Raw genomic sequence first — 24,022 nt, 5'->3', positions numbered from 1 at the left:
GTGCTAACAAAAGATGTCAGGTCGAAAATACTATTGGGAAGCAGGCTGCATAAAGAAGGGATGTGAAAAAGCAAATAAGAGAAGCAAAGAGAGAGTATGAAAAGAGACTGGCAGCTAACATAAAAGGGAATCTCAAAGTCTTCTATAGATAAGTAAATAGTAAAAGGGTGGTAAAAGGAGTGGGGCTAATTAGGAGTGGGGCCAAATAGGGACCAGAAAAGGGATTTACGCATGGAGGCAGAGGACATAGCTGAGGTATCAAATGAATACTTTGCATCTGTCTTTACCAAGGAAGATGAAACCCAGGCAATCGTGAAAGAGGAGGTATTTCAACATTGGAAGGGATTAAAATTTATAAAGGAGGAGGTATTTGACAGGCTGTCTGTACTTAAAGTGGATAAGGCACCCGGACCAGATGAGATGCATCTAAGAATACTGAGGGAAGTGAGAGATAAAATTGCAGAGGCACTGGCCATAATTTTTCCATCTTCCTCGCGTGTGGTTCCAGAGCACTGGAGAATTGGAAACATTACACTCTTGTTCAAAAAAGGGTGTCAAGGTAAACCCAGCAATTACAGATACTTCGGTACTGGGGAAACTTCTAGAAACAATAAATCGGGACAAAGTTAATAGTCACATGGACAAATGCAGGTTAATTAAAGTAAGTCAGCATAGATGTAAGGGAAAAATCATGTTTAACTTGCTGCAATATTTTTGAAGCGGTAACAGAGAGGGTCGATGAGGGCAATGCAGTTGATGTCATGTACATGGACTTACAAAAGGCGTTTGATACAGTGCCACACAACATGTTTGTGAGTAAAGTTATACCTCATGGATTAAAAGGGACAGTAGCAACATGCATACAGAATTAGCTGAGTGACAGGAAACAAAGTGTAGTGGTTAATGGATGTTTTTTGGGCTGGAGGAAGATTTGTAGTGCAGTTCCCCAGAGGTTAATGTTGGGACCCCTGCTTTTCCTGATTTATATTAATGACCTTGACCTTGGTGTACAGGGCACTGTTTCAAAGTTTGCAGATGATATGAAACTTGGAAGCATTCTGAACTGTGAGGAGGATAGCGTGGAACTCTAAAAAGACAGACAAGTTGGTGGAATGGGCAGGCAGGTGGCAGATGAAGTTCAATGCAGAGAAATGTGAAGTGATTCATTTTTGTAGTAAGAACTTGGAGAGACAATATAAGATAAAGGGCACAATTCTAAAGAGGATGCAGGAGCAGGGGGACCTGGGTATTTGTGTGCATAAGTCATTGAAGGTGGCAAGATAGGTTGACAGAGCAGTTAATAAAGCATACAGTATCCTGGACTTTATTAATAGGGGGATAGAGTACAAGAGCAAGGAGGTTCTGTTGAACTTGTATAAGATACTAGCTCAACCTCACTTGGAGTATTGCGTCCAGTTCTGGGTGCCGCACTTTAGGAAGGAGGTGAAGGCATTGGGGAGAGTACAGAAAAGATTCATGAGAATGGTTCCAGTGATGAGGAACTTCAGTTATGAAGATAGATTGGAGAAGTTAGGAATATTTTCCTTGGAGAAGAGAAGGTTGAGAGATGATTTGATAGAGGTATTCAAAATCATGAGGGGTCTGGACAGAGTAGATAGAAACTATTCCCACTCGTGAAAGGATCGAGAATGATAGGGCACAGATTTAAAGTAATTGGCAAAAGAAGCAAAAAAGTGACATGAGGAAAAACTTTTTCACCCAGTGAGTGGTTAAGGTCTGGAGTGCACTGCCAGAGAGTGTACTGGAGGCAAGTTCAAGTGAAGCATTCAAAAGGAAATTAGACTGTTATCTGAAAAGGAAGAATATGCAGGGTTACGGGGAGAAGCTGGGGGAATGGTACTAATTGAATTGCTCAATTGGAGAGCTGGTGCAGACACGATGGGCCGAATGGCCTCCTTCTGCACTGCAACAATTCTGTGAAATCACTTCCCAGCAACATTTCCTCTCTATCACTTTCTTTTTAAAAAAATATTTTTGTCAGTCACTGTTAACAACATCTATGCTGTTCTGGTGAATTGAGGATATTCATGAAAGAGTACAATAATCTTGCAAGAACAAGAGTTTTTGGATCCAGTTTACCACAGTCGGTGTACATTGGACTAATCTCTTCTAACTTATGTGCCTATTTGCTAATCAGGAGATTTCATTTGGGTTTAGTCATCTAATCTGGCCATGTGTATTCTTTCTGGCAACACAGTGTGATTATTTTGATTGACATATTTTAGCAAAAACAATGATTTAGTTTTAAAATATATCTAATTTACTTCTCCCTTCACAGCGTCTAATGTAATCTTTGGAAGCACTACAAGCATTACCGCATAGTTATTAAGAGAAGCCCATATTATAAATGTGGTAGTACATACTGTGGCACAGTTTATCATAGAAGGCATTTTCCACCTTATCTCTATTACAAAAGTCTACTTAACCAATGCGGTACATCAAACATAAGAAAAGGATAAATGTTGTTTCAGTGAAAGATTTTCAATCTTCTCCATCCAAATGAAAAACTCCAAATAACCTTGCAATTTAATATTAACTGTATCTGTGAACAGAAAATGCAATCAAGTATTTTAAACAGCAAATATCAAAAGCATTCAGTAGAAGATTTTCTGGGACAAAGCAGAAAGATGTTGTAAACAGATATTAAGCTTCTGATCCTGGTTTTAGAGCCATTAGGGTTCATTTATGCTGAAAATTTATGTTGGTAAAAAGAAATTTGTATGTAAATCTGGAGTCAGGGCATGACCGGATTCTGGACTGAAGCACAATAAGACTCTTTGGAAGTGAGAGTCTTATGCCATTTGGTCTGACATTGCATGGAATATAAATCTTGCCTCATGTCAAATCTAGTTCACAAAGCACTCCAAAAAGTGTCCCACGTGCTGTTTTAACATATTTGGCCTTCATTTAAATGTTAAGAGAGCCGTATTCTTCCTTCCCTACCATCTAAATGCTTATGCATCAATTCACTCAACTACCCTGCAATTTACCCTCCAGCAAGGCACTAGACATGAATGCCTCTTATCCTGTCTCCTCTTTGCATCGGCTGTATAACTGTGGAAGCAAGCATCAGAATGAGCTTGATGTCTGTGGATTAGAAATTAAATGAGCCAGCAATTAGACAAAAATCATTGCAGAGCAACTATTGTAGTGTTCTGAAATTGCAATTGCATTATGCATTCTGTACACTTGAGGCTGCTGTAGAAAACACATGCTAGCAAAGAGAAAATGAAAGTGAAAAAGAATAAAGAAGCCGCCTTTATATTGAACGGCTCGTTGTTTCTGTCTCAATCTGTCTTTCAAATCTTATACCAAAACCAGCTAAACCTCACTCCAGTCCCAAGAGACATCACAATGGTGACAGGGAAAAGAAAAGGATGGTGTAAAAGCAGAAAAGTTGCTTTCAGATTATTAAAATTTTGGAAGATTTTTGTCTACTTTTACAGCAGCATTTTAAGTTGGAAACTGAGAGAGTGACACACAAGAAGCTCGTACAGTGTATAGACACACTGATCTCTCTAAAATAACCATCCAAAGAAAAAATCTCGGATCATTGCAGAGAAGTTTCCTCTGAAAGGAATGTAATCCTGGATCCCTTGATCACGTGCTATCCCTGCGTTGCTGATGAATATGGTGTTGTCTATGCCCAACCTACCACCTTTCAATGTGCATTCAGAGCCATCATCTGTATTCCTACATTGGCAAAAGTGATCGCAGCATTTCGAAAATGCGATGACAGCTTCTGCAATCACAGATGACACAAGGAAAAAGATCTTACTTCTCCACTATGGAGGTGAAGAATTAGAAGATAACTTTGAGATACTTACGCCGCAGCAAAAAAAATGCACTTACACCCAAGAAAACACCATATTTGCAACTATTGTCTTCTGACACACTAAGCAAGAAGCAAACGTGACAATTGACCAATATCGTACGTGATTGAGGCAACTAGCAACTACGTGACTTTGGTGATGTTGAACATGTTGAATGTTAAATCAAAACACAAATAATCCACTACACCAAAAAGCAATTGAGAAAAAGACAGAAGGCGGTGACAGCAGCTGGAGTTAGCAAGATCCTTATCACTTTCAGAGTCCAGAGCTACTGAAGTTGAGGCTGCTGACAGTAACTACCACACACCAAGTTCAACTCCTGTGAACATTATTCATTGCTTATGTGCTAGAAAAGCACCCACGAAGCAACAACAGCCATCTCACAAACAGAGCTGTGACTTATCCAAAAGATGTTTCCACTGTGGCGTTGCTTACTCACACCAGACAGAGTGCCCTGTTACTGGTAAATGGTATAAAGCCTGTGGAAAACCCAACCACTTTGCTCGTGTTTGTCGATCATCAACAAAATCAACTACCAAGCCCAATACCAACAGAAGGGTGCCACATATGTGTACCACAGCAAAAAGGCGAGAGAATGTAGCCAAAGTAGAGGCAGATGACCCTGAACATACTATTATTCTCTCTCTGACACAGCAATCATCCACATGTGACAGTGCTCAGATGTAGATGTTGTCATAGACACAGGAGCATCTGTCAATGTCATGGGAGACAAAACGTTGAACCAACTTCAGGATTGCCCCACTCTCTGCAAACCAGGGAATAGGAAATTTCCCCCTTAAAACAGTGACAAACTATTGAAAATTCTTGTGACTTTTGAAATGCCAGTCTCATTCAAAGACACTAGAAAAAATTCTATGTCATAGCTGGAGTATGTGACATGCTTATCAGTTTCCACACAGCAGCAGATCTACACATGATTGCAGTCACATAACGAAATCATTCTCAAACTGTATGCTGATTACTTCACTTGTATTGAAAGGTGTTACATACAAGTTGCATGTAGATCCTAATGTGCCCCCAGTTGTGAATCAATGGCGACAAGTACCATTAATTGTCAGGAAACAGACAGAGAAGGAACTCATACTTGACCTTGACAGTACTGAAAAAGTTGGGGATGAGCCTACCACCCCTCGAGTCTCATCCATACAAGTAATCAAGAAACCCAAGAGCGGAACCAGATTAGCATTTCCTTGAGATGCGATCACCAAGTCAAGCCAAACGAGAAAGACAGTTAACACTGACAATTGATGATATCATAAAGAAAGTAAATGGTGTTAAACTTTACCTCAATGCAGGCTACCATCAAAAATCAAGCTTGCATAGGAATAGAGATATCTCGTTGCATTCTCTACTCACTTCAGACTTTTCCGATAGAAGCGGCTCAACTTTGGAGTCAGCTCAGCATCGGATGTATTTCAGCATTTGATTCAATCTGCACCTCAAGGACAGAAAGGCACGTTGAACATCAGTGGTGACATTCTCATCTATGGTTGCACCAAAAGTGAACTTGAGACACACCTTGCATGCATGCCTACAACGTCTCAGAGAATGTAACCTCACCTTGAATAAAAACAACTGCTTGTTCAATGAAAGCAGAATTGAATTATTTGGTCATGTGCTCAGTGGTGAAGTATCACCTAATCCACGGAAACTTGAAGCCATTGCAAACGCTGTGGATCCTACAAATGTGCAAGTCTGGTTTCTGCTAGGTCACGTCATGTACTGCAGTCATTTCATTCCTGGCCTTGCTACTGTTATGGCCAGGTGGTAAGGGGTGTGGGTGGTTCCCGCTGTTCACCTCTTAACTGACCGCAGCAAGTGTTTTTGTTACTAGGGTTTTAACCCCTTGTGTTTTATTTGTCAAATAAACAGACAGCGACAGGTTTTCTTGTAGGTTTAAAACAGAAGATTAACTATTTATTGAGCAATTATTCATTCCCCAAATGGTCATAATGCACCCACACATGCATATTCTCTCATACACACACACACACACACTTTTCCCCTCTACCCATTCGTAAGTGTTTTGAAGTGAGGTAGGTGTTCATGGTTCATGGTAAACCTATTGAATCTTCTTGGAGGTCAATTTCTCTTTTAAAGTTGCAGTCCTGGGTTGTTTGTAGATTTTTCAGGTTGTTGGAACCACAGTCTGGAGACAGTGATCACTTTCAGTTCTCTGCTGAAAATCAGTTGATGTGTAGTATTCACAGCAGTGTTCCCTCTTTGGCTTTTGCTGAACCTCTCTGCTGGACAGGCTTTTGTGATGTTTGTTCTGATTTTCTCCCTCTCTCTGCAGAGACCTTCTTTTGAAGATGAAAGCCTCTCATGTTGCCTCTGTTGGTAGACGCAGAGCTGTCTCCCTGTGGTGACCAACAATGGAGCAGTATGTGGCTACTTCACACCTTCTTTGTTTCAGAAGAACCCATTCAATTTAAAAATGTCTCTTTATGGGTTCAGGATGGGTGTAATTGACACCTCTTAGCTTGGAATGTATCTTTTTATCCTTAACAGACAGTAGGGCTGTTTGAATTTACAGGGCCATGTCGTTTGATCTTCAGTGGCTTTTTGCAGCACATTGTCCACTTTTCTGAAGGAAAAGTTAATTTTTTTTATAACACTTTAGTTTGGGTTCTGTATTTTCATCGCTGCACTTCACATGAGCATAACACTATGCTATCTGCCCCCTTATGTGATCTGACAAAAGTGTCCACCAGTTGGGAATGGACTAAAATCACACAAACAGGCAGCATATCAGATCAGACGACATTTGTCAGCAAGTTGCACAAATGCCTATTTCGCTGCTGAGACAATGACCCAGCTAGTTGTGGATGTAAGCCCAGTTGGCTTAGGTGCAGTTCTCGTACAAAAAGATGAGACGGGTGACCCATCAATCATTGCGATGGCATGCAGATTGTTAACACATGTTGAGCAACGCTATTTGCAAACTGAGAAAGAAGTTCTCTCAATCACATGGGGTATCTTACACTATCATCTCGACTTATATGGAAGTGAGGTTAAAGTAACAACCGATCATAGACCACGAGTGAGCTTGTTCAACAATCCACATAGCAAAGCATCCACTCGAATAGAACATTGGATAGTCAAACTACAAGCGTACGAATTCCATGTTGTGTATCAGCCAGGCAAACACAAGCCAGCAGACTACCTTTCACGACATTCATTACCAACAGTTGGTCCTACTAGTCGTGAGGAAAAGGTTGCTGAACATCTTAATTATGTAAGCATAATTGTGGGGCCAAAGTCACTAAAAGCAGCCGACAAAGAAGCAACAAAACAATATAGTATGAAGGCTATGGAATCACAAAACTGGAAAAACGGATCGAGAAAGCTTCTGAAAATGAAATCACTCACACACAAGGTCTTCACAATGTTCGAAATGAGCTAACCATTACAACCACATCTGATCTTGTATTACACAACAACAGTCTTGTTATTCCACACTCATTGAGGGAGTGTTGTCAATATAGGACACGAAAGAATAGTCAAAGCCAAACAACTCCTTAGGGAAAAGGTATGGTTCCCAAGAATTGACCACATGGTAGAGCACAAAAACGCAATCCAAGAACAGACGGATCGAATGAAAGTAAATGCAGAGCAAAGCCTGAAATTAAGAGCTACACCACTTAAGCCAGAAGATAAAGTACTTGTGAAACATGATGGTCATTTTGGAAAACAAACAACCCCTTATGACATCCAACCATTTATTGTGACCAACACAAAAGGATCAATGATCACTGCTAAGCGCGATTCAATAATCATCACAAAAAATGTGTCATTCTTCAAAGCTCCAAAAACACCACTCAATCATTGAATCTGATTGTCGTTGAAACCTCAGATGGAGAACCTGAGTCAAATGAGACTACATCTGATGTTAGACGATATCCTGCTCGTGAGAGAAAACACCCACCATTCTTAGGTGACTATGTTGTGAGATGAACTATTTACTTTTAAGTTTATCATTTACATTTTTAGAAACAAACTATGTTTCTCATTTACTAAGGGGAGGGACATAGTATTGTAGTGTTTTGAAATTGCATTGTGCATTCTGTATGCATGGGGCTGTTAGCACACATGCTAGCAAAGGGAAAGTGAAAGTAAAACCGAACAATGAAGAAGCCTTTATGTTGACCAGCTTGCTGCTTCTGCCTCAATCTCTGCTCACATATCTTATGCCAAACCAGGTTAAACCTCACTCCAGTCCAGAGAGACGTCACAACAATGTTTTGTTTTAGCTAACTCAGCGCTCCTCAATGTCTTTAAAAAGATCAAGGAATTTGCCCCATTTAAGATAAAAGCTCAACTTCTCCAAAAATGGAATTTACATCCCTCATACAGGGCTTCCCCAGAATGTCGGAGAGATCTACCCTTTTATGTGGTCAGGATCAGGCTTCAAGTATCTTGGGTAACTGTAATACTCAAACTCATGTTTAAAATAAACTTTCCCTGCACCCTGATCAGCATACTTGCTGACCTGGCTAAATGGATCAATCACCCATAACACTACTGGTAAGGGAAAGCATAGGCTTCCTACCTCCTCAACATATTTCAGCTGTTATCATTCAAGGTCCCAGTGCAGCTATTCTGAGACCATATATTTATATACATTGACAGGTTTCAGCAGGCAGATGCAATGAATTGATCTCAGATGCCTGCAGCTCCCCAAACAGGAAAGTTCTTTGCCTTCCATACCTAAGGAACTACGACTGGGCAGCTCTACTGCAGTGAATGATGGAATATGACTAACATCCACAACCTTAGGCTTGGCTGGGGAACCACAATCTCATCCTATACAGCTTGCCTGCCCTAGACCTGCAGAAACAACTGACAGCAGCCCAGAAACATCGGATAATAAAGGGCCTTGAAGTTGATTTGCAGTTTCCTGGAAACCTAGTCTTGACCCCTATTGAGCCTTTCTGGGCCGGAAGAACACAGGGATTGCCTTTGTTTTCCTGCTCATTCAAGCCTATGCATGTTAAGCCTATCCACTGTGGAGCAATTCCTTCATACAATATGCAGTTGGTACAAATGTTATGACTAACTGCAAAACAATGCATTCTCCAACTGTGGTGGAGCACAACCCTGCCGACTACGTAGGTGAAACATCAGAGTTTAAAATTCCAGTCAGAGAGGGCAATATATGGACTATGCCTGGAACTCAGGAAATTCTAGATAACCTGCAGCCCATTCCTGGAAACTCACATGGCCCAGATGTTGTTCCACACAGGGTCAGACCACCCCATCACCGCAAAGAACCTCAGAGTAAAACTACAAACTAACTATTGCCCCAGTGTTGAAGGGGCCCACCACATATTACACTCTTGATACCTGCCTGAACTAACCAAATCACAGGGATTGTCACCAAATGTGCACTGTCCAAGCATGCGCAGACATACCAACTACTACAATGTACCAATAAATCCCAATGTAATGCAATGTAAGCATCTTGTGATATGATATAAAGTTACTATGCAGTTTATATTTGCTACAAAAGAAAATTCAAAATAAAAAAAGTGTTTTGGGGATTTTTTTTATATTATACCAACTCCATCCCTCTCACTGGTCAGCACATGTGCATTCAGGAGGATTAAATAAAAGCATAATTGTGCACTAAATATGAAAAAAATGTGCAATAACCTGGATTTTTCTTTTAAAGGGTTAGGTAATGCAATATATTTTCGTAGCACCCCTTTTTTCTAGCTGGAACAACAGTTCAAATCCAGCAAAGATCAATGGCATAAACATTTTGTCTCTGCTGATTTTGTTTTAAGTGCAATTAGTTGTAAATTCTTAATTTGCTTCCTTTTGGGTAATTAACTGCAACATAAAATAGAGTCTAATTTAGTAATTAATACCAAATTGCCTTTCTTGACGATGCCATAAGGATGACTCATGTAGAAAATATCATATTAGCATAAGGGGTGCCCTTCTGAAGTTGATGTAAAGACAAAGTTTTATCTGTGAGTGCTTTTGTATGCCAAAAATGGAAAAAATATAATTTTGCTTATTAGTGAGGTCTCGCATTTTGTTAGCATAAAAAGTTGAAAACACCAAAGAAATTCTCTCTCTTTGCCATAAACTTTTCACTGACCAAGAGGAGGGGTGTCCCATTTCCAGTCACTGCTTCCACACTACTCTTTTTAAAATACTAGCACCATTAGCAAGGCTTCATTTATTGTCCATCCCTAGTTACCCTGAGAAGGTGGTGCTTTGACCTACTCCCTGAACCACTCATGATAATGTTATCACAAACTTAGTTTCCTAGTAACCAACTCCATCCCTCTCACTGGTCACTGTCTGAACCAGACTGTTTGCAAGACAGGAGTCCTATTTGACCCTGATCAGATATCTGCTCCATCAGCAAAACTGCCTACTGCACCTCTGTAATATTGCTGTTATGTCTTCTGGTTCCCGTAAGTTAGACATAATCACACTTGTTCTGAGAGTCCATATTTTTTGTTAAAACTTGGAAGCTATATTTTTTAAACTGAAGAGGCTGACCTTTGGTTGTTTTTTTTAAAGGAAGTTCAAAAGAAGTTTGACCAGTAAACAAATACTGGAAAACAGGTGATTTCAAGTAAACACCACAGGGGGCTTGACTTAAGAGCTATTCTTCATTGTGACGAGAGAATTTATGATTAGCATGAGACTTGGCTGGAAAAAAAATTTAGTTGCACTTTGAACTGTTAAAAGATGCTGGTTTTTGGACTAAAATCAGGCAATTGGAATTTTGGTATGGACCTGCCAGGAGTTCAGAAGAAAACTGATAACTCCTTTGAAGAATCCCTGCTCTTAAAAAGCAAAAGCTTGTATGAAGTTGTACTGCTGCTTCCCGTATTTTTGCAGACTTCCTAAATGCTTGCAGAAACCTTGCATCTTGAAAAGGACTTTTGCATCGAATGTGAGAGAGAACTGACACCTCTGTTGCTGCACACCTGCCTATGTGAAACCTTCTGCAGTTGAATTTCTTTGAACACCTACCCAAACAGACTGTTCGTCAACCTCACCTGGAAAAATTCCTAGTGGCAGCCAACTGTTCAACTTTGGGACACCCTGCCAAACCAAAGGACTTCGTTCCAGATCTTTTCGGACTTTTTTTTTTATTCCTTCTGTAAACAAAAATTCTTTTTTTCCCCAGTTAACCAGTTTTTGGGTGTATGTGCATGAGGGCTAGGATAAAAATACAAGGCTTTAATATTTCAATTCACATATATATTTACTTCATTATTGGTTAAGACTTGGTTTTATAATAAAAGGATAATTTTTTGTTGCTGATTAAAGAAACCTGCTTTATTCTGGGGACAAATAGATTATCTAATTGGGGGTTTCGGTAAGTCTTGTACATTTGGCATTCATTGAAGGCAGAGCAGGCTCAATGGGCTGAATGGCCTACTCCTGCTCCTATGTTCCTATTTTGCTCACAGTGGCGAGTTAGCATGTTGCACATTTGATTGTGTGTGTTGCTCCTGATGGTGTATGGATCGCGCTTGCTGCTGCTAATGTGTCACTTGCTGGTGACGTTGATGTGGTCTTGCTGGATAGTGATGTTTCCAGTGTTGATGATCTTTTCTGTTTTTCCAGCTCAGGTGTAGGTCGACTATGGACTCTGTTCCTTCTCCTTTGCTTACCAGTTTTAGTCTCAATGATGTATGGCCTTGGAGTCTCAGCTTCACCAACAATTTGTTAGGCTGCAGGTTGTCCTGATTGAATGTATACACCGGATCTAGTTTGTCCTTTCAACAGCTCAAGAAGGCATTTAGCATGCTTGTTGAACTGCTGAGCTACCATAACCTGTGCTTCAGTGAATTGTTGTCTCACTTCCTCCTGGTCACTTGGAGGATGTATTTGCTTGGCAGAATTGTTTTATACTTTCTGACATTTAACAGCTCTGCAGGTGATTTCATGTCAGCCTTGCGGGGTGTGGATCGGAGTGACAATAAGGCCAGGTTTGAGTCTTCCTTCGTCTCTTGGCATTTTGCAAGGGTTCTTTTGACCGTCTGGATGTGTCTTTTTAAAAATCTGTCTCCCTGTAGGTAGTGTAATGAGGTGATGTTGTTGAACCCATACTATTCAGCGAAGGCCTTAAATTCTCTGGATGTGAATTGGGTGCCATTGTCTTATATTAGTCTTTCACGAATCCCTTGCTCAGCGAACAGAACTCGTACTGCTGAGATGATTGTTGTGGCTCTCAAGTCTTTCTCCTTCTGGATTAAAGGGAGCTTTGAGTAATAGTCTGTGACTTGAGATACCATTCTTGATGGTGTGAATAAATCGGCTATGGTCTGGGTAGTACTTCAGTAGCCGTCGTCTCTTTCTGCTACAAGTTTCTGTACTCCTGGCCTACACATGGACACCATATTTTTGATGTCTTTGTATATACCTATCCAGTACACAGCTGATCTGGTGCTGAGCTTACATTTTCTACATTCCCACGTGGTCTTCATGTAACTTTGTTTTGATTATCCTGGATCTGTCTAGCAAAACACCATCTTCTCGTGAGATGTCATCGCTGATAGCCGGCAATACTGGTCTGTGTTTGTATCTTATCAGGCCATCCCTGGATCACTTGCTGAGAGAGCATCTGTAACTCCTCATCTTTGCTGGTCTCACCTATAATTTGATTCAGTTTCAGTAATGTTATGTTCATAAGGTGATAAATCTCTACTCCTAGATCTTCTATGGGCAGAATGGCCTCCTTCTGTGCCATAAATGACTATGACTATTTTATGTTTACTCCTATGGTGACAACTGAGATCGTGCAGGCAGATACCCTATTTCTCTTTCAGGCTTGCATTTCAGAATGAAATCTGCAGTCTTGCTGGTGCTTTACATAGATTTTTCTTGTAAATCTACTCCAATGGACAATGAGCATTCTCCACTATGAACACTGTTACAGTTAAGTGAGGAGGTGGGGTCGAAGGGCTTCCCTGTTTTCCCTCTCCTTGTTTGACCACACAGGTTCAATTGTTTCTTAAAGTGGATGTACTGGCCAATTCAGTAGGTATTTGATTACTTACTATAATCGTAAGAGCCAAATCGGATAGATTTTCTTGAGTTTACTGAAGAAATAGGTTAACTTTATTGTACCTAAGCCAAACTAATAAAAATAAACTACGCGCCAACTTACACACACACACAAATAGTTTGAGTAGATTGGTTGATTTAGAGTCCATAGAAAAAGGGGCATACGGTCTGTGGAATTTGTTGATTCAGCTGGCTTCTAGCTGAATTCAGTGGTCCTGAGACTTGTAGTTTGAAGAGGTAGATAACTAGTTCGGCGGGTCTCTTAGAGACAGAGATGTGGATGATTTCCCCCAATGGGGTTTCTGATTGTAGCTGGAGTATGCAAAGGTGGTTAGTCAACAGGAAGAGTTCGAAGTTTGTAAGCTGAAATAGAGAGCGCGAGACTGAGTGTGACCCACTTAGGTCTGCATGTGTCAGCCCCCAGAAGCTTCTCCTCTGCTGCAGAGAAAAAAAGCTTAAAACCACAGATGGGGAGGGACTTGTCACAGGACAGTCAGTCAGTCACAGATTCAAAACATAGCAGTTAGTAGTATTTCTTCTTGCTAAAAGAATAGATAGTTCCCTTAAACTTCCAGGGTCTTGGTTCTTACTGGGAAATGAGCACATATTTCATCTCCCTTGTCACAAGCCTTGCAATGTAGGATACAGTGTTGCAAACTAGGTGGCCATCTTAAGCTGCGAGCAAAGTCATCTTTATCTGTTCCTTTTTAAAAATTTCTTCAAAAATATAAATTCAGATCTCCAGTCATTGGATTAAAGAAAATCTTTCAACAAAGCCAGTTGGCGTGACAACATTCTCACATAGCGATATGTATGGAACTTCTCACATCCATACATGACTACTAAAAGTTCTCGATGTTGGCATATCTGGTCTCTGCTGATGTTAGGGCTTTGGATGCGAATGCTATTGGCTTTCCCTCTTGTATCAGGGCTACTCCCAGTTCTTTTGTAGAAGTATCTACTTAGAGTGGCAGGTTTCTTTCTGTTGTTGTATGACAGACTTGTCTCCTTGCATACTACCTTGTTGAGCTTGTTGAAACTCCTTTTGTGTGACTGACCACTGGTACTCTAAATCTTCTTCCACTAGCTCCCGCAGGTTTGCTGTGTGTTCCAACATATGCGGTATGAAGGAGCTTATGTATTGAAACAAGCCAAAGAATCTTCTCAACTCTCATCTCTTGGGGCTTCCATGCCAGAGATGGCCGATATTCTTTCTGGACTCAGTTTGACTCCTGGCATTGTCACTATCACAATGCATTTGTCTGCGTTTAGCTTGATCCCAGTTTTCCTTGTTCTCTCCATGTCTTCATGTAGATAGTAGTCATGATCTTTTCCATCTACACTGGATATCATCAGCTATGCTGACTGCTCCTTTACATCCTCAGTATGTCTCATCTACTTTCTTCTGGAACACATCCTGGCTCACTTTAAGGCCAAAAGTTAGGCGCAGGAATTTGTACCATCCAAAGCGTGCGTTGAATGTTGTCAAAAGCCAAGATTCCTGGTCAGTAACCATTTCTGGCATCAAGCTTGCTGAAAACTTTTGCCCCTGAAAGTGTTGGTGTGATCTCTTCCAGTGTTGGAACAGGGTATTGATTCCTCTTTATTGCTTGGTTAAGATCTTTGGGATCCAGGCAAATTTTTAGTCATCCATTTGACTTCTCTCTCACCATGATGGAATTTACCCTATCTGCAGGCTGAGACTCTAGCGATCACCTTTTCTTCTTCCATCTCTTGGAGCTCTCTTTCTAGCTTTCAAATGTTCAGAGACTTGGATGTGCTTGTACAAGGAACACAAAGTTAGCATGCAGGTACAGCAAGCATTTAGGAAGGCAAATGGCATGTCGGCCTTTATTGCAAGGGAATTGGAGTACAGGAATGAAGAAGTCTAGTTACAATTGTACAGGGTTTTGGTGAGCTCACATCTGGAGTAGTGTGCAGTTTTGGTCTCCACATTTAAGTATATACTTGCATTGGAGGCGATACAGCAAAGGTTCACTAAATTGGTCCCTGGGATGAGGGGGCTGACCTATGCTGAGAGGCTAAATTGGGCGTACATTCTCTGGAGTTTAGAAGAATGAGGGGCAATCTCATTGAACATACAAGATTCTGAAGTGGCTGGATAGGATAGACAGATTGTTTCCGCTGGTTGAGGAATCTAAAACATGGGGGCACAGTCTCAGGGTAAGGGGCCGATCATTTAGGACTAAGATGAGGAGAAAATACTTGTCTAAGTTGTGAATCTTTGGAATTCTCTTTCCAAGAAGGTTGTGGATGCTCCATCGTTGAATATATTTGAGGCTGGGATAGACAGATGTTTGGTCTCTCAGGGAATCGAGGAATATGGTGAGCGGGTGAGAAAGTGAAATTGAAGTCTAAAGATCATCCATAATCGTATTGAATGGTGGAACAGGCTCGATGGGCCATCTAGTCTCTCCTGCTCTTATTTCTTGTGTTGTGTTCTTGTGTTTCCTTTTAGTTCTATTGATACTTTACATGGGGGATGAATCACTGGTTTCATCACTGGGTTAATGATGATGTGATATTCAAAATGTTCAAAGCATCCAACCGTCTCATCAAAACACTGTGTACATTTGTACCAGATCTTCTTTGCTTCTGATCGGAAGACACTTTTCAATGGGTCTACTATCTTCAACCCTCAGTGTTGCCTCCTTCATCTCATGGTTTACGAAAATAATCTGCAGCTCTTTGCAACTGCTCAAACCCAGGATATCTGTTTCAGTGACATAGAACATACAGTTAACATCTTTTCCTTTGTGTATCCCTCTGATTTGGGTTGTTCCTAGCTGTCGAATCTCAGTTTCCCGCATGCCATTAGCAGGAGGTTGTTTGGTTTCAGAGCACCTTTCCTTGGATAACCATTTTATTCCAAATTTTCAGGAAAGATCTTCTGGTATAGCAGGATGATTTTACTCTGTGCTTCGCTATCAATCTTTACATTCAGATTTATTGTTGTGGATTTATATCTCACCCTCTTCCTGATCTGAATGATTGTGTGAATTTCTTTTCTCTGTTGCATCCAGACATTTCATGATTCTTATATCTATTGTGTTCTCAAACTCGTCATCATCTTCCCGGGTATGGATGTTTTGCTTTCTTTTCCTATGCATTTACCCTGTTGCTGTTTCTGATTACTCATCTACCATTTTCTTCCTTTGTTCTGCATATCGTTTCCCAGTGATTCACCTTTCCGCAAGCTCTGTAACTTGATCCATATGTGGGACATTGCCTTCCATCTGTCAATTCATGTGGTCGTCCACAGCTCCTGCATGTCTTTTGGTCATGTCTGCATTCTTTTGTTGCTGTTTCACTGCATCAACCCCATTGCCTTTCTTTTGGCTTAACTGAAAACTAGCTGTTTGGGTAGTCAGTGTCTTCATCTGTCTGCTCATGGCTTCATGTGCTCTGGCAGTGTCTACAGCCTGTGATATTGTGAGCTTGTCTTTCCAATTAGAGCGTTTTGTACTTCAGGGTGTGCAGAACCCCAAATTAGCTGATCTATCAGCCTTTCATCTATGTCTTTAAATTTACATTTCCTGGCTACATTTTTCAATATTGTTACAAAATTGTCAATAGGCACACCTAATTCCTGTCTGAGGCCTTGAAATTCATAATGGTAGATCCAAGGATTTGATTTTGGCTGTAGATGGGTGCTAATTTTTTCTAAAATTTTGTCTGGGTTTCTGCTGTCCTCTTAACTTAGCTACCAGCTATTAAACAAATTTAATCCTTTATCTGCTGCCCACAGAAGGATATAGCTGAACATCTCCTCATCTCTAGTCCTTTTAGAAAACTACTGAATGTCAATCTGCACTTTTGTTCAAACTTCTCAAATGCCTCTACGACATCATCAGTTTCCCAATTCATTATGGGCTGTTGCTCTGCATTCATTGCTGTGCCAATGGTCATTTTGTTTTTGCATGATTCATTCAGTTATTTTCCCTCTTGCTCTGGCAATAATTTGGGTCAAATGTTTTCAGTCAAATTCAGCAGTAAATTCATTCAAAATATTTTAGGCTTAGTCACAGACACCTGCTGCCACCATATTATGTCTTCTGGTTCCCATAAGTTAGAAATAATCACACTTTAGACTTGGAAAGATTGGAGCTGTGTGTTTTAATACACCTCTACATGCTGCTTGGTAGGAACTGCTCTAGGCCATTGTAGTGTAATGTTGTCACATGACTCCAGTGCAGCAGTGAAATGTGGCCCCCTGGAACTTACTGACATAATTAGTTCCTAGCTTCTTACAAATAATATAACAATTGCCATCTCCGACCATGCCGCAGCTCAAATGCCGCTGAAACTCTCATCCATGCCTTTGTTCCCTCAAGATTTGGCTATTCCAATGCTCTCTTGGTTGGCCCCCTATCTTGCATAAAGTTGAGTTCATCCAAAATTCTACTGCCCATATCCTAGTTCACAGCAAGTCCTGTTCGACCATCACTCCTGTGCTCATTAATCTAAATTGGCTCCCAGTCTAACAATATCTCAATTTTAAAATTCTCATCCTTATTTTGAAATCAATTCATGGCCTCACCCCTTGCTAACTTTGTAACCCCCTTCATCCCTACAATCTTCAGAGATCTCTGTCTTCCTCCAGTTCTGGCCTGTCTGATTTTAATCACTCCACCACTGGTGGCCGTGCCTTCAGCTGGCTAGGCCCAAGCTCTACAGTTCTCTCCCTAAACCTCTCTACCTCTAATTCGTCCTCCTCCTTCAAGACACTCCTTAAAAATCTACTTCTATAACCAAGTCAGCTGCCCTAATATCTCGTGTGGCTCGTCAAATTTTAATAATGTTCCTGTGAAGTGGATTGAGATGTTTTACGATGTTAAAGGCGCTATATAAATGCAAGCTTCATAGCGAGAGGATTCGAGTAGAGGAGCAGGGATGTCTTGCTGCAATTATACAGGGCCTTGGTGAGGCTACACCTGGAATATTGTTTGCAGTTTTGATCTCCTTATCTGAGGAAGGATGTTCTTGCTATAGAGGGAGTGCAGCGAAGGTTTACCAGACTGATTCCTGGGATGGCGGGACTGACGTATGAGGCGAGATTGAGTGGGTTGGGATTATATTCGCTGGAGTTCAGAAGAGTGAGGGGGATCTGATAGAAACCTATAAAATTCTAACAGGACTTGACAGGGTAGATGCAGGAAGGATGTTCCCGATGGTGGGGGAGTCCAGAACCAGGGATCATAGTCTAAGGATACAGGGTAAACCTTTCAGGACTGAGATGAAGAGAAATTTCTTCACCCAGAGAGTGGTGAACCTGTGGAATTCGCTACCCTAGAAAGCAGTTGAGGCCAAAACATTGTATGTTTTCAAGAAGGAGTTAGATATAGCTCTTGGGTTTAAAGGAATCAAAGGATATGGGGCGAAAGTGGGAACAGGTTACTGAGTTGGTTGATCAGCCATGATCATAATGAATGGCGGAGCAGGCTCGAAGGGCCGAATGGCCTGCTCCTGCTCCTATTTTCTATGTTTAAGCTGTTGTTTGGTTGGGAATTCAGTCTCTTCGCTCAGTGATGATGAAATACTAGCAGTATATGTCTAAGTCAGGATGGTGTGTGACTTGGATGTGCAACAAGTTGCCTGCAGAGATTCCCTACCCACTCTGTAGAGGAGCACCTTCTTTAGCCTAATCAAGATTAGGAACTCATTTTAGGAGGGTCACATGAATAATTTTCTATTTCTACTCTGTTAGAATAAGATGCTATACCACCACACTCCCTTCAACTGATAAAGCACATTTCCAAAAATCATTCTTACAGCTAGATTTATGTAATGCAATTTAATAAATCAAGGATGGATGTCAGTACTGAACCTATAATATTCGTTCCATTTAAGGTGATCAAAGGAGCCACTGTCTGGTGAAATGTTTATTCTAGTGCCTTTCGAAACTGAGGGTATTTGATATAAACCAGAATACAGTGAAGAGGATTCTCTGCTGTTGGCTTGCTACAAATGACCTCATTATTGAGCAGGTAAAGGCATGCTCTATAGCAAAAGACCCAAAAATGGAATGCCTAAATCCGGTGAAATTTGGCAGGCAGAGAAGACAGACACCATTGCTCTCACCATAACAGTAGCCAATATAACTTTATAGTTGATCAGAGTTTCTTTGAGTGGGCAAAAAAAAAAGACCAGCTTTTCTTATTCACCAACCATCACAGAAGAATCATCTAGTTATGCAGCTGCAAAAACAAAGCCTTCTGCTTGAGTCAAATGAACAAACCACTTGAACAGCTAGGCACCATTTTGTCATTCATTTCCTAAATTCTGGGGGCTGAGGGATGTTAGCATTGATAAATGGAAAACATCCCATTTCAAGTTCCCAATGTCAGCATCAAGCAGTCTTTGAGCAACAGAAGAATAAGTTATTGGGGCCCAAAAATGTACCTGAGTTCTACCTGAAAAACTAGCTTTTGAACATGTGGCTTTTTTTTTTATACTAGCCAGCCTGGGGTCTTCTCTAAAGAAATGTTCTGCAGTGAACACAGAAGGTGGCTGAGGCTGCCCAAACAAATGTTATATACAGCCTACAGAGAAAGGTGACCATTGTGACTCATTAATCTAAACTGAATTTGAATCCAGGTGCCACTGGATGAAAGGATAGTTTGTTAAAATTACAATTTCCAAAATGCTGCTATCCAAGAAAACACTCACATGCTCTTCTCAAAAGCATGCTTTCCATTATTATTTGCCTATTGCACAATAGCTTGTATAAGAAATCAAAACTCCATCATCACAGATGCCAGTCTTCAGCTAATTTAATTCACTCAAATTGATTTGATATCAAGAAACAGCTGAGTGCACTGGATACAGCAAAGGCTATGGGCGATGACAACATCCGGCTGTAATGCTGAAGACCTATAGTCAAGAACTAGCTGCACCAATAGCCAACCTGTTCCAGTACAACTACAGCACCGTCAAAGTCATGTCCACAAAAAGCAGGACAAATTGAATCCAGTCAATTACTGTCGCATAAACTTACTCTCAATCATTAGCAATGTGATGGAAGGTGTTTTATCAAGCAGCACTTACTCACCGATAAATTGCTCACTAATGCTAAATTTGGGTTCTGCTGGGATCGCTCGGATATAGATCCCATTACAGGCTTAGTTTAAACATGGACAAAAGAGCTGAATTCCATAGATGTGGTGACAATGACTACCCTTGAACATCAAGGCAGCATTTGATGGAGTGTGGCACCAAGGAACGTGGTAAAACTGGAAAAAAATTGGGATCGGGGGTGCTCTCCTCTGGCTGGAGTCATACCTAGCACAAAGAAGATGGCTGTGTTTGTTAGAGGCCAATCATCTCAGCCCTAGGACCTTGCTTTAGGGTTTCCTCAGGGCAGTTTCCTAGGTCCAACCATCTTCAGCTGCTTCAAAGAGTTTCTCTCAATCTAAGGTCAAAAGTGGGGATGTTAGCTGATTTCAGCGTTCACTTCCATTCGTAGATAATGAAGCAGTCTGTTCCCGTCTGCAGTAAGACCTGAACTTCATCCAGGCTTGGGCTGAGGAGTGGCAAGAAATATTTGCTCCACACAATGACTATCTGTAACAAAAGAGTGTCTTGTATTAAAAAAAGAGTGCCTAAGCACCTCCCTTTAACATTCAATGGCATTACCATCATCAAACACCCTGCCATGAATCTCTTGGGGATCACTATTGACCAGAAACTTAACTGGACCAGCCACATAAATACTGTGGCTACAAGAGCAGGTCAGAGGCTGGATATTCTGCAGTGAGTGACTCACTTCCTGACTCCCCAAAGCCTTTCCACCATCTATAAGGCACAAGTCAAGAGTGGAATGGAACACTCTCCGCTTTCTTGGATGGATGGAGCTCCAACAACACTCAAGAAGCTTGATGTCATCCAGGACAAAGCAGTCCACTTGAGCGGCAGTCCATCCAACACTTTAAATATTCACTCCCTCCACTGCCTGCGCAGGGTGGGTGCAATGCATACCGCCTACAAGATGCACTGCAGCAACTTGCCCAGGCTTCGTCTACAGCACCTCCCAAACCTGCAACCTCTACGATCTAGAATGACAAGGGCAGCAGATGCAAGGGGACATCCTCACCTCCATGTTCCCCTCTAGGTCACACACAATCCTGACTTGGAACAATATCACATTATTTCATTGTCAATGGATCAAATTCCTGGAACTCCCTCCCTAGCACTGTGGAAGCATCTTCATCACATGGACTGCAGCGCTTCAAGGCGGTGGCTCACCACCATGTTCTCAAGGGCAACAAGGATGGGCAATAAGTACTGGCGTTGTTAGTGGCACGTACAACCTGAGAATGAATTTAAAAAATAGAAAACGTACAATTAAAATTAAATTTTAAAAATTAAAATTCACATTCATATATGGCAGTGAAAAGTAAGTTGAGTTCTAATCGTGGACTGCCCATGTATGAAATAATGATTACTGAATTATGATTATTTTGAAATTATATACTTGCCGAGCAATTCTAGTGCTTTTCTGAGAATCTTCATATATAATTTTGCCAAATCCCATATTTCTCCATTTAATTTTCTATTATTTGAATAGTTTTAGACATTTAATGACAATAAGTGATGAGTTGAAGTTGAATGTAGTTGCTGAAAAAGCTGCATTTATATTCTTTGGGGTATATTAAATTCCATTTTAAAGGTTTAAAACATTAGATAGCACAGCAGAAGGCTACAGCCAACACCATATATCTGTTTACCATATGTGAAAACACATGGCACCATTGTTAGATTTTGGATGTAATGTGCATGATACTTTGCAAATGCATAGAAACCATGGTGTCACTCGCTCCATTTGATGTGTAAATGTTGTAAAAACACCCTTGAAAAAATACATATATATTCATATGAGCATCTAATGCAGTGCATGCTTTTTGCATTGATCAACATGGCAGAATCTGGGCAAGTTTTCAGAGTGTGGTGATCCAAGAGCAGTGTAGAAACAACCTAGTATGGCAACATCTCATTACAGGGTTACCAAAATTTACCCTTGTCAGCATACAAGGCAGCTCAATGGGACCTAAATGAAGATTTGGATGATCTCAAACTGCAACCTTTAACTCATTGCATGGGATTTTTTTTTTGTATAATGCATACACATTTAATTTTCATTGATGGGCAAGTTTGTCCTTGTGTTGAATGATTTACTCAATAAAGTACTACTGCCAGTTTAAAATAATTGTTAATGTGATAGAAGGAAAGTTAACACATTGAATGAACTACATAACTATACCACACTCTCGGTATGATATCTACTGGATCAGATGATACCAGAGCAGCAAGTAGCTTTTAGTTAGTTAATCATTAAAAATATAATTTGATGTCAAATTCTGATCTTCCTTAGCAGGTTTCAAAACATCAAATAATTTAGAAAATGACAGAAATGCCTAATTTGATTTACATGTAAACAAGGCCGATTATCAGTAAACACTTCTGTCCAGCATGCCATCTATTTTACTTACTTACTTCGCAGACAATGCAATCCACTAACCTCTGTCTTAGTCACAGACCCAATCATTGTTGTGACTGCTTTTATAGTACCTTGTCTGAAATAAAAGAGGGATTAAAACATAAAAATTATACACTACCATGCAAATATTAAAGCTACACTCCTGGTGTCTATATTTCTATATTAAGAAAAATTAGTCTCATGTAGCCAAAATATAATACCTAAAACAAGAGTTTTGGACACTACTGAAGCAATGACCATGAGAATGTTCTCACCATAGACACTCAGTCCCATCAGTATCTCTTTCTTCTTAAAATATTGCTTACTATGTATCGCTATTCTCCACTTGTGATGATTTAATTTCTTCTTTTCAGGTATAAGTGCTGTTCATCTTACTTTTATTTTTGCTTCTTGCTATATTCCAATCTAAAGAATGCTATATTAATACCACTGCTTGAATGCAATAAGTTTTTCCTGTTAATGCAATCAGCTTTCTCACCTTCAACTTCACTCCTTTCAGTGCCTCCCTTTTTACAGTGCACCAATTAGACATCAATTTCTTTGAATTACTTCTTAATTCAGAAAACATGTTGAAATCTGAGCTTTTCCATTGCAACCTTACCTTAATATTACACCTGCTTTACAACATGCGATTGATAATTCCACAACGCTCACCAGATGGCAAGAAACATTTGTACCACTTAAGTGCTAGGTAATGACTATCTTGAACAAGAGAAAACGTAGCCATCTGTCCTTGACCTTCAATGGCACAAACATCACCAGGCCGCCCACCAACATTTCTGTTGGACCAGCCACATCAACACCATGGCTACAAGAACATGAAAGAGACTGGACACTGGTATGAGTAGCTCAACTCCTGACCCCTCAAATTGTATCCACTAGCTACAAGGCTCAAATAAGAGTAAGATGGAATATTCACTATTCACATGGATCAACACTCAACAACACCCAAGAAACTTGATATCAGCCAGACAGAAAAGTCTGCTTGTTTGGTGCCCTTGCAACCAGATTCAATGTACACTCCATCAACACTGGTGCATTTTGGCTGCAATATGTACAATCTAACGGATAAAATGCAGCAACTCACCAAGGTTACTTCAATAGCACTACCCATGTCTACGATCTCAACCACCAAGGGGACCAAGAGCAGCAATGTTGTGGGAATACCATTACTTTCAATTTTCCCTCCAGATCACATATATCATGATTTAGGCTCCTTTATTGTCACTGGGTCAGAATCTTGGAATTACCTACCTTACACCATTGTAGCAGCACCATCACCACAAGAATTGCAGGGGTTCAAGTAAAAGGCCCATTATTACCTTCTCAAGGCAACTAGATTTGGGCAATAAAGGCAGCTGTGCCCATGTTACACATCGCCCCCATAAAACACCTCTATGTAGGCTAAGCAAAAGAAACATAGCAACAAGTGTAGGTCATTTAGCCCCTCTACCCTATTGCACCATTCAATGAAATCATGGTTAATCTGTGACCTAATTCTCTACACTGGCCTCTGTGCATTATCCTTTAATACCTTTGGTTAATAGAAATCTATCAATCTCAAATTTAAAATTAACAATTGAACTCG

The sequence above is a fragment of the Heterodontus francisci genome, chromosome 7 (genome assembly GCF_036365525.1).
Source record: "Heterodontus francisci isolate sHetFra1 chromosome 7, sHetFra1.hap1, whole genome shotgun sequence".
NCBI lineage: Eukaryota > Metazoa > Chordata > Chondrichthyes > Heterodontiformes > Heterodontidae > Heterodontus > Heterodontus francisci.
This window is presented reverse-complemented; position numbering follows the sequence as displayed.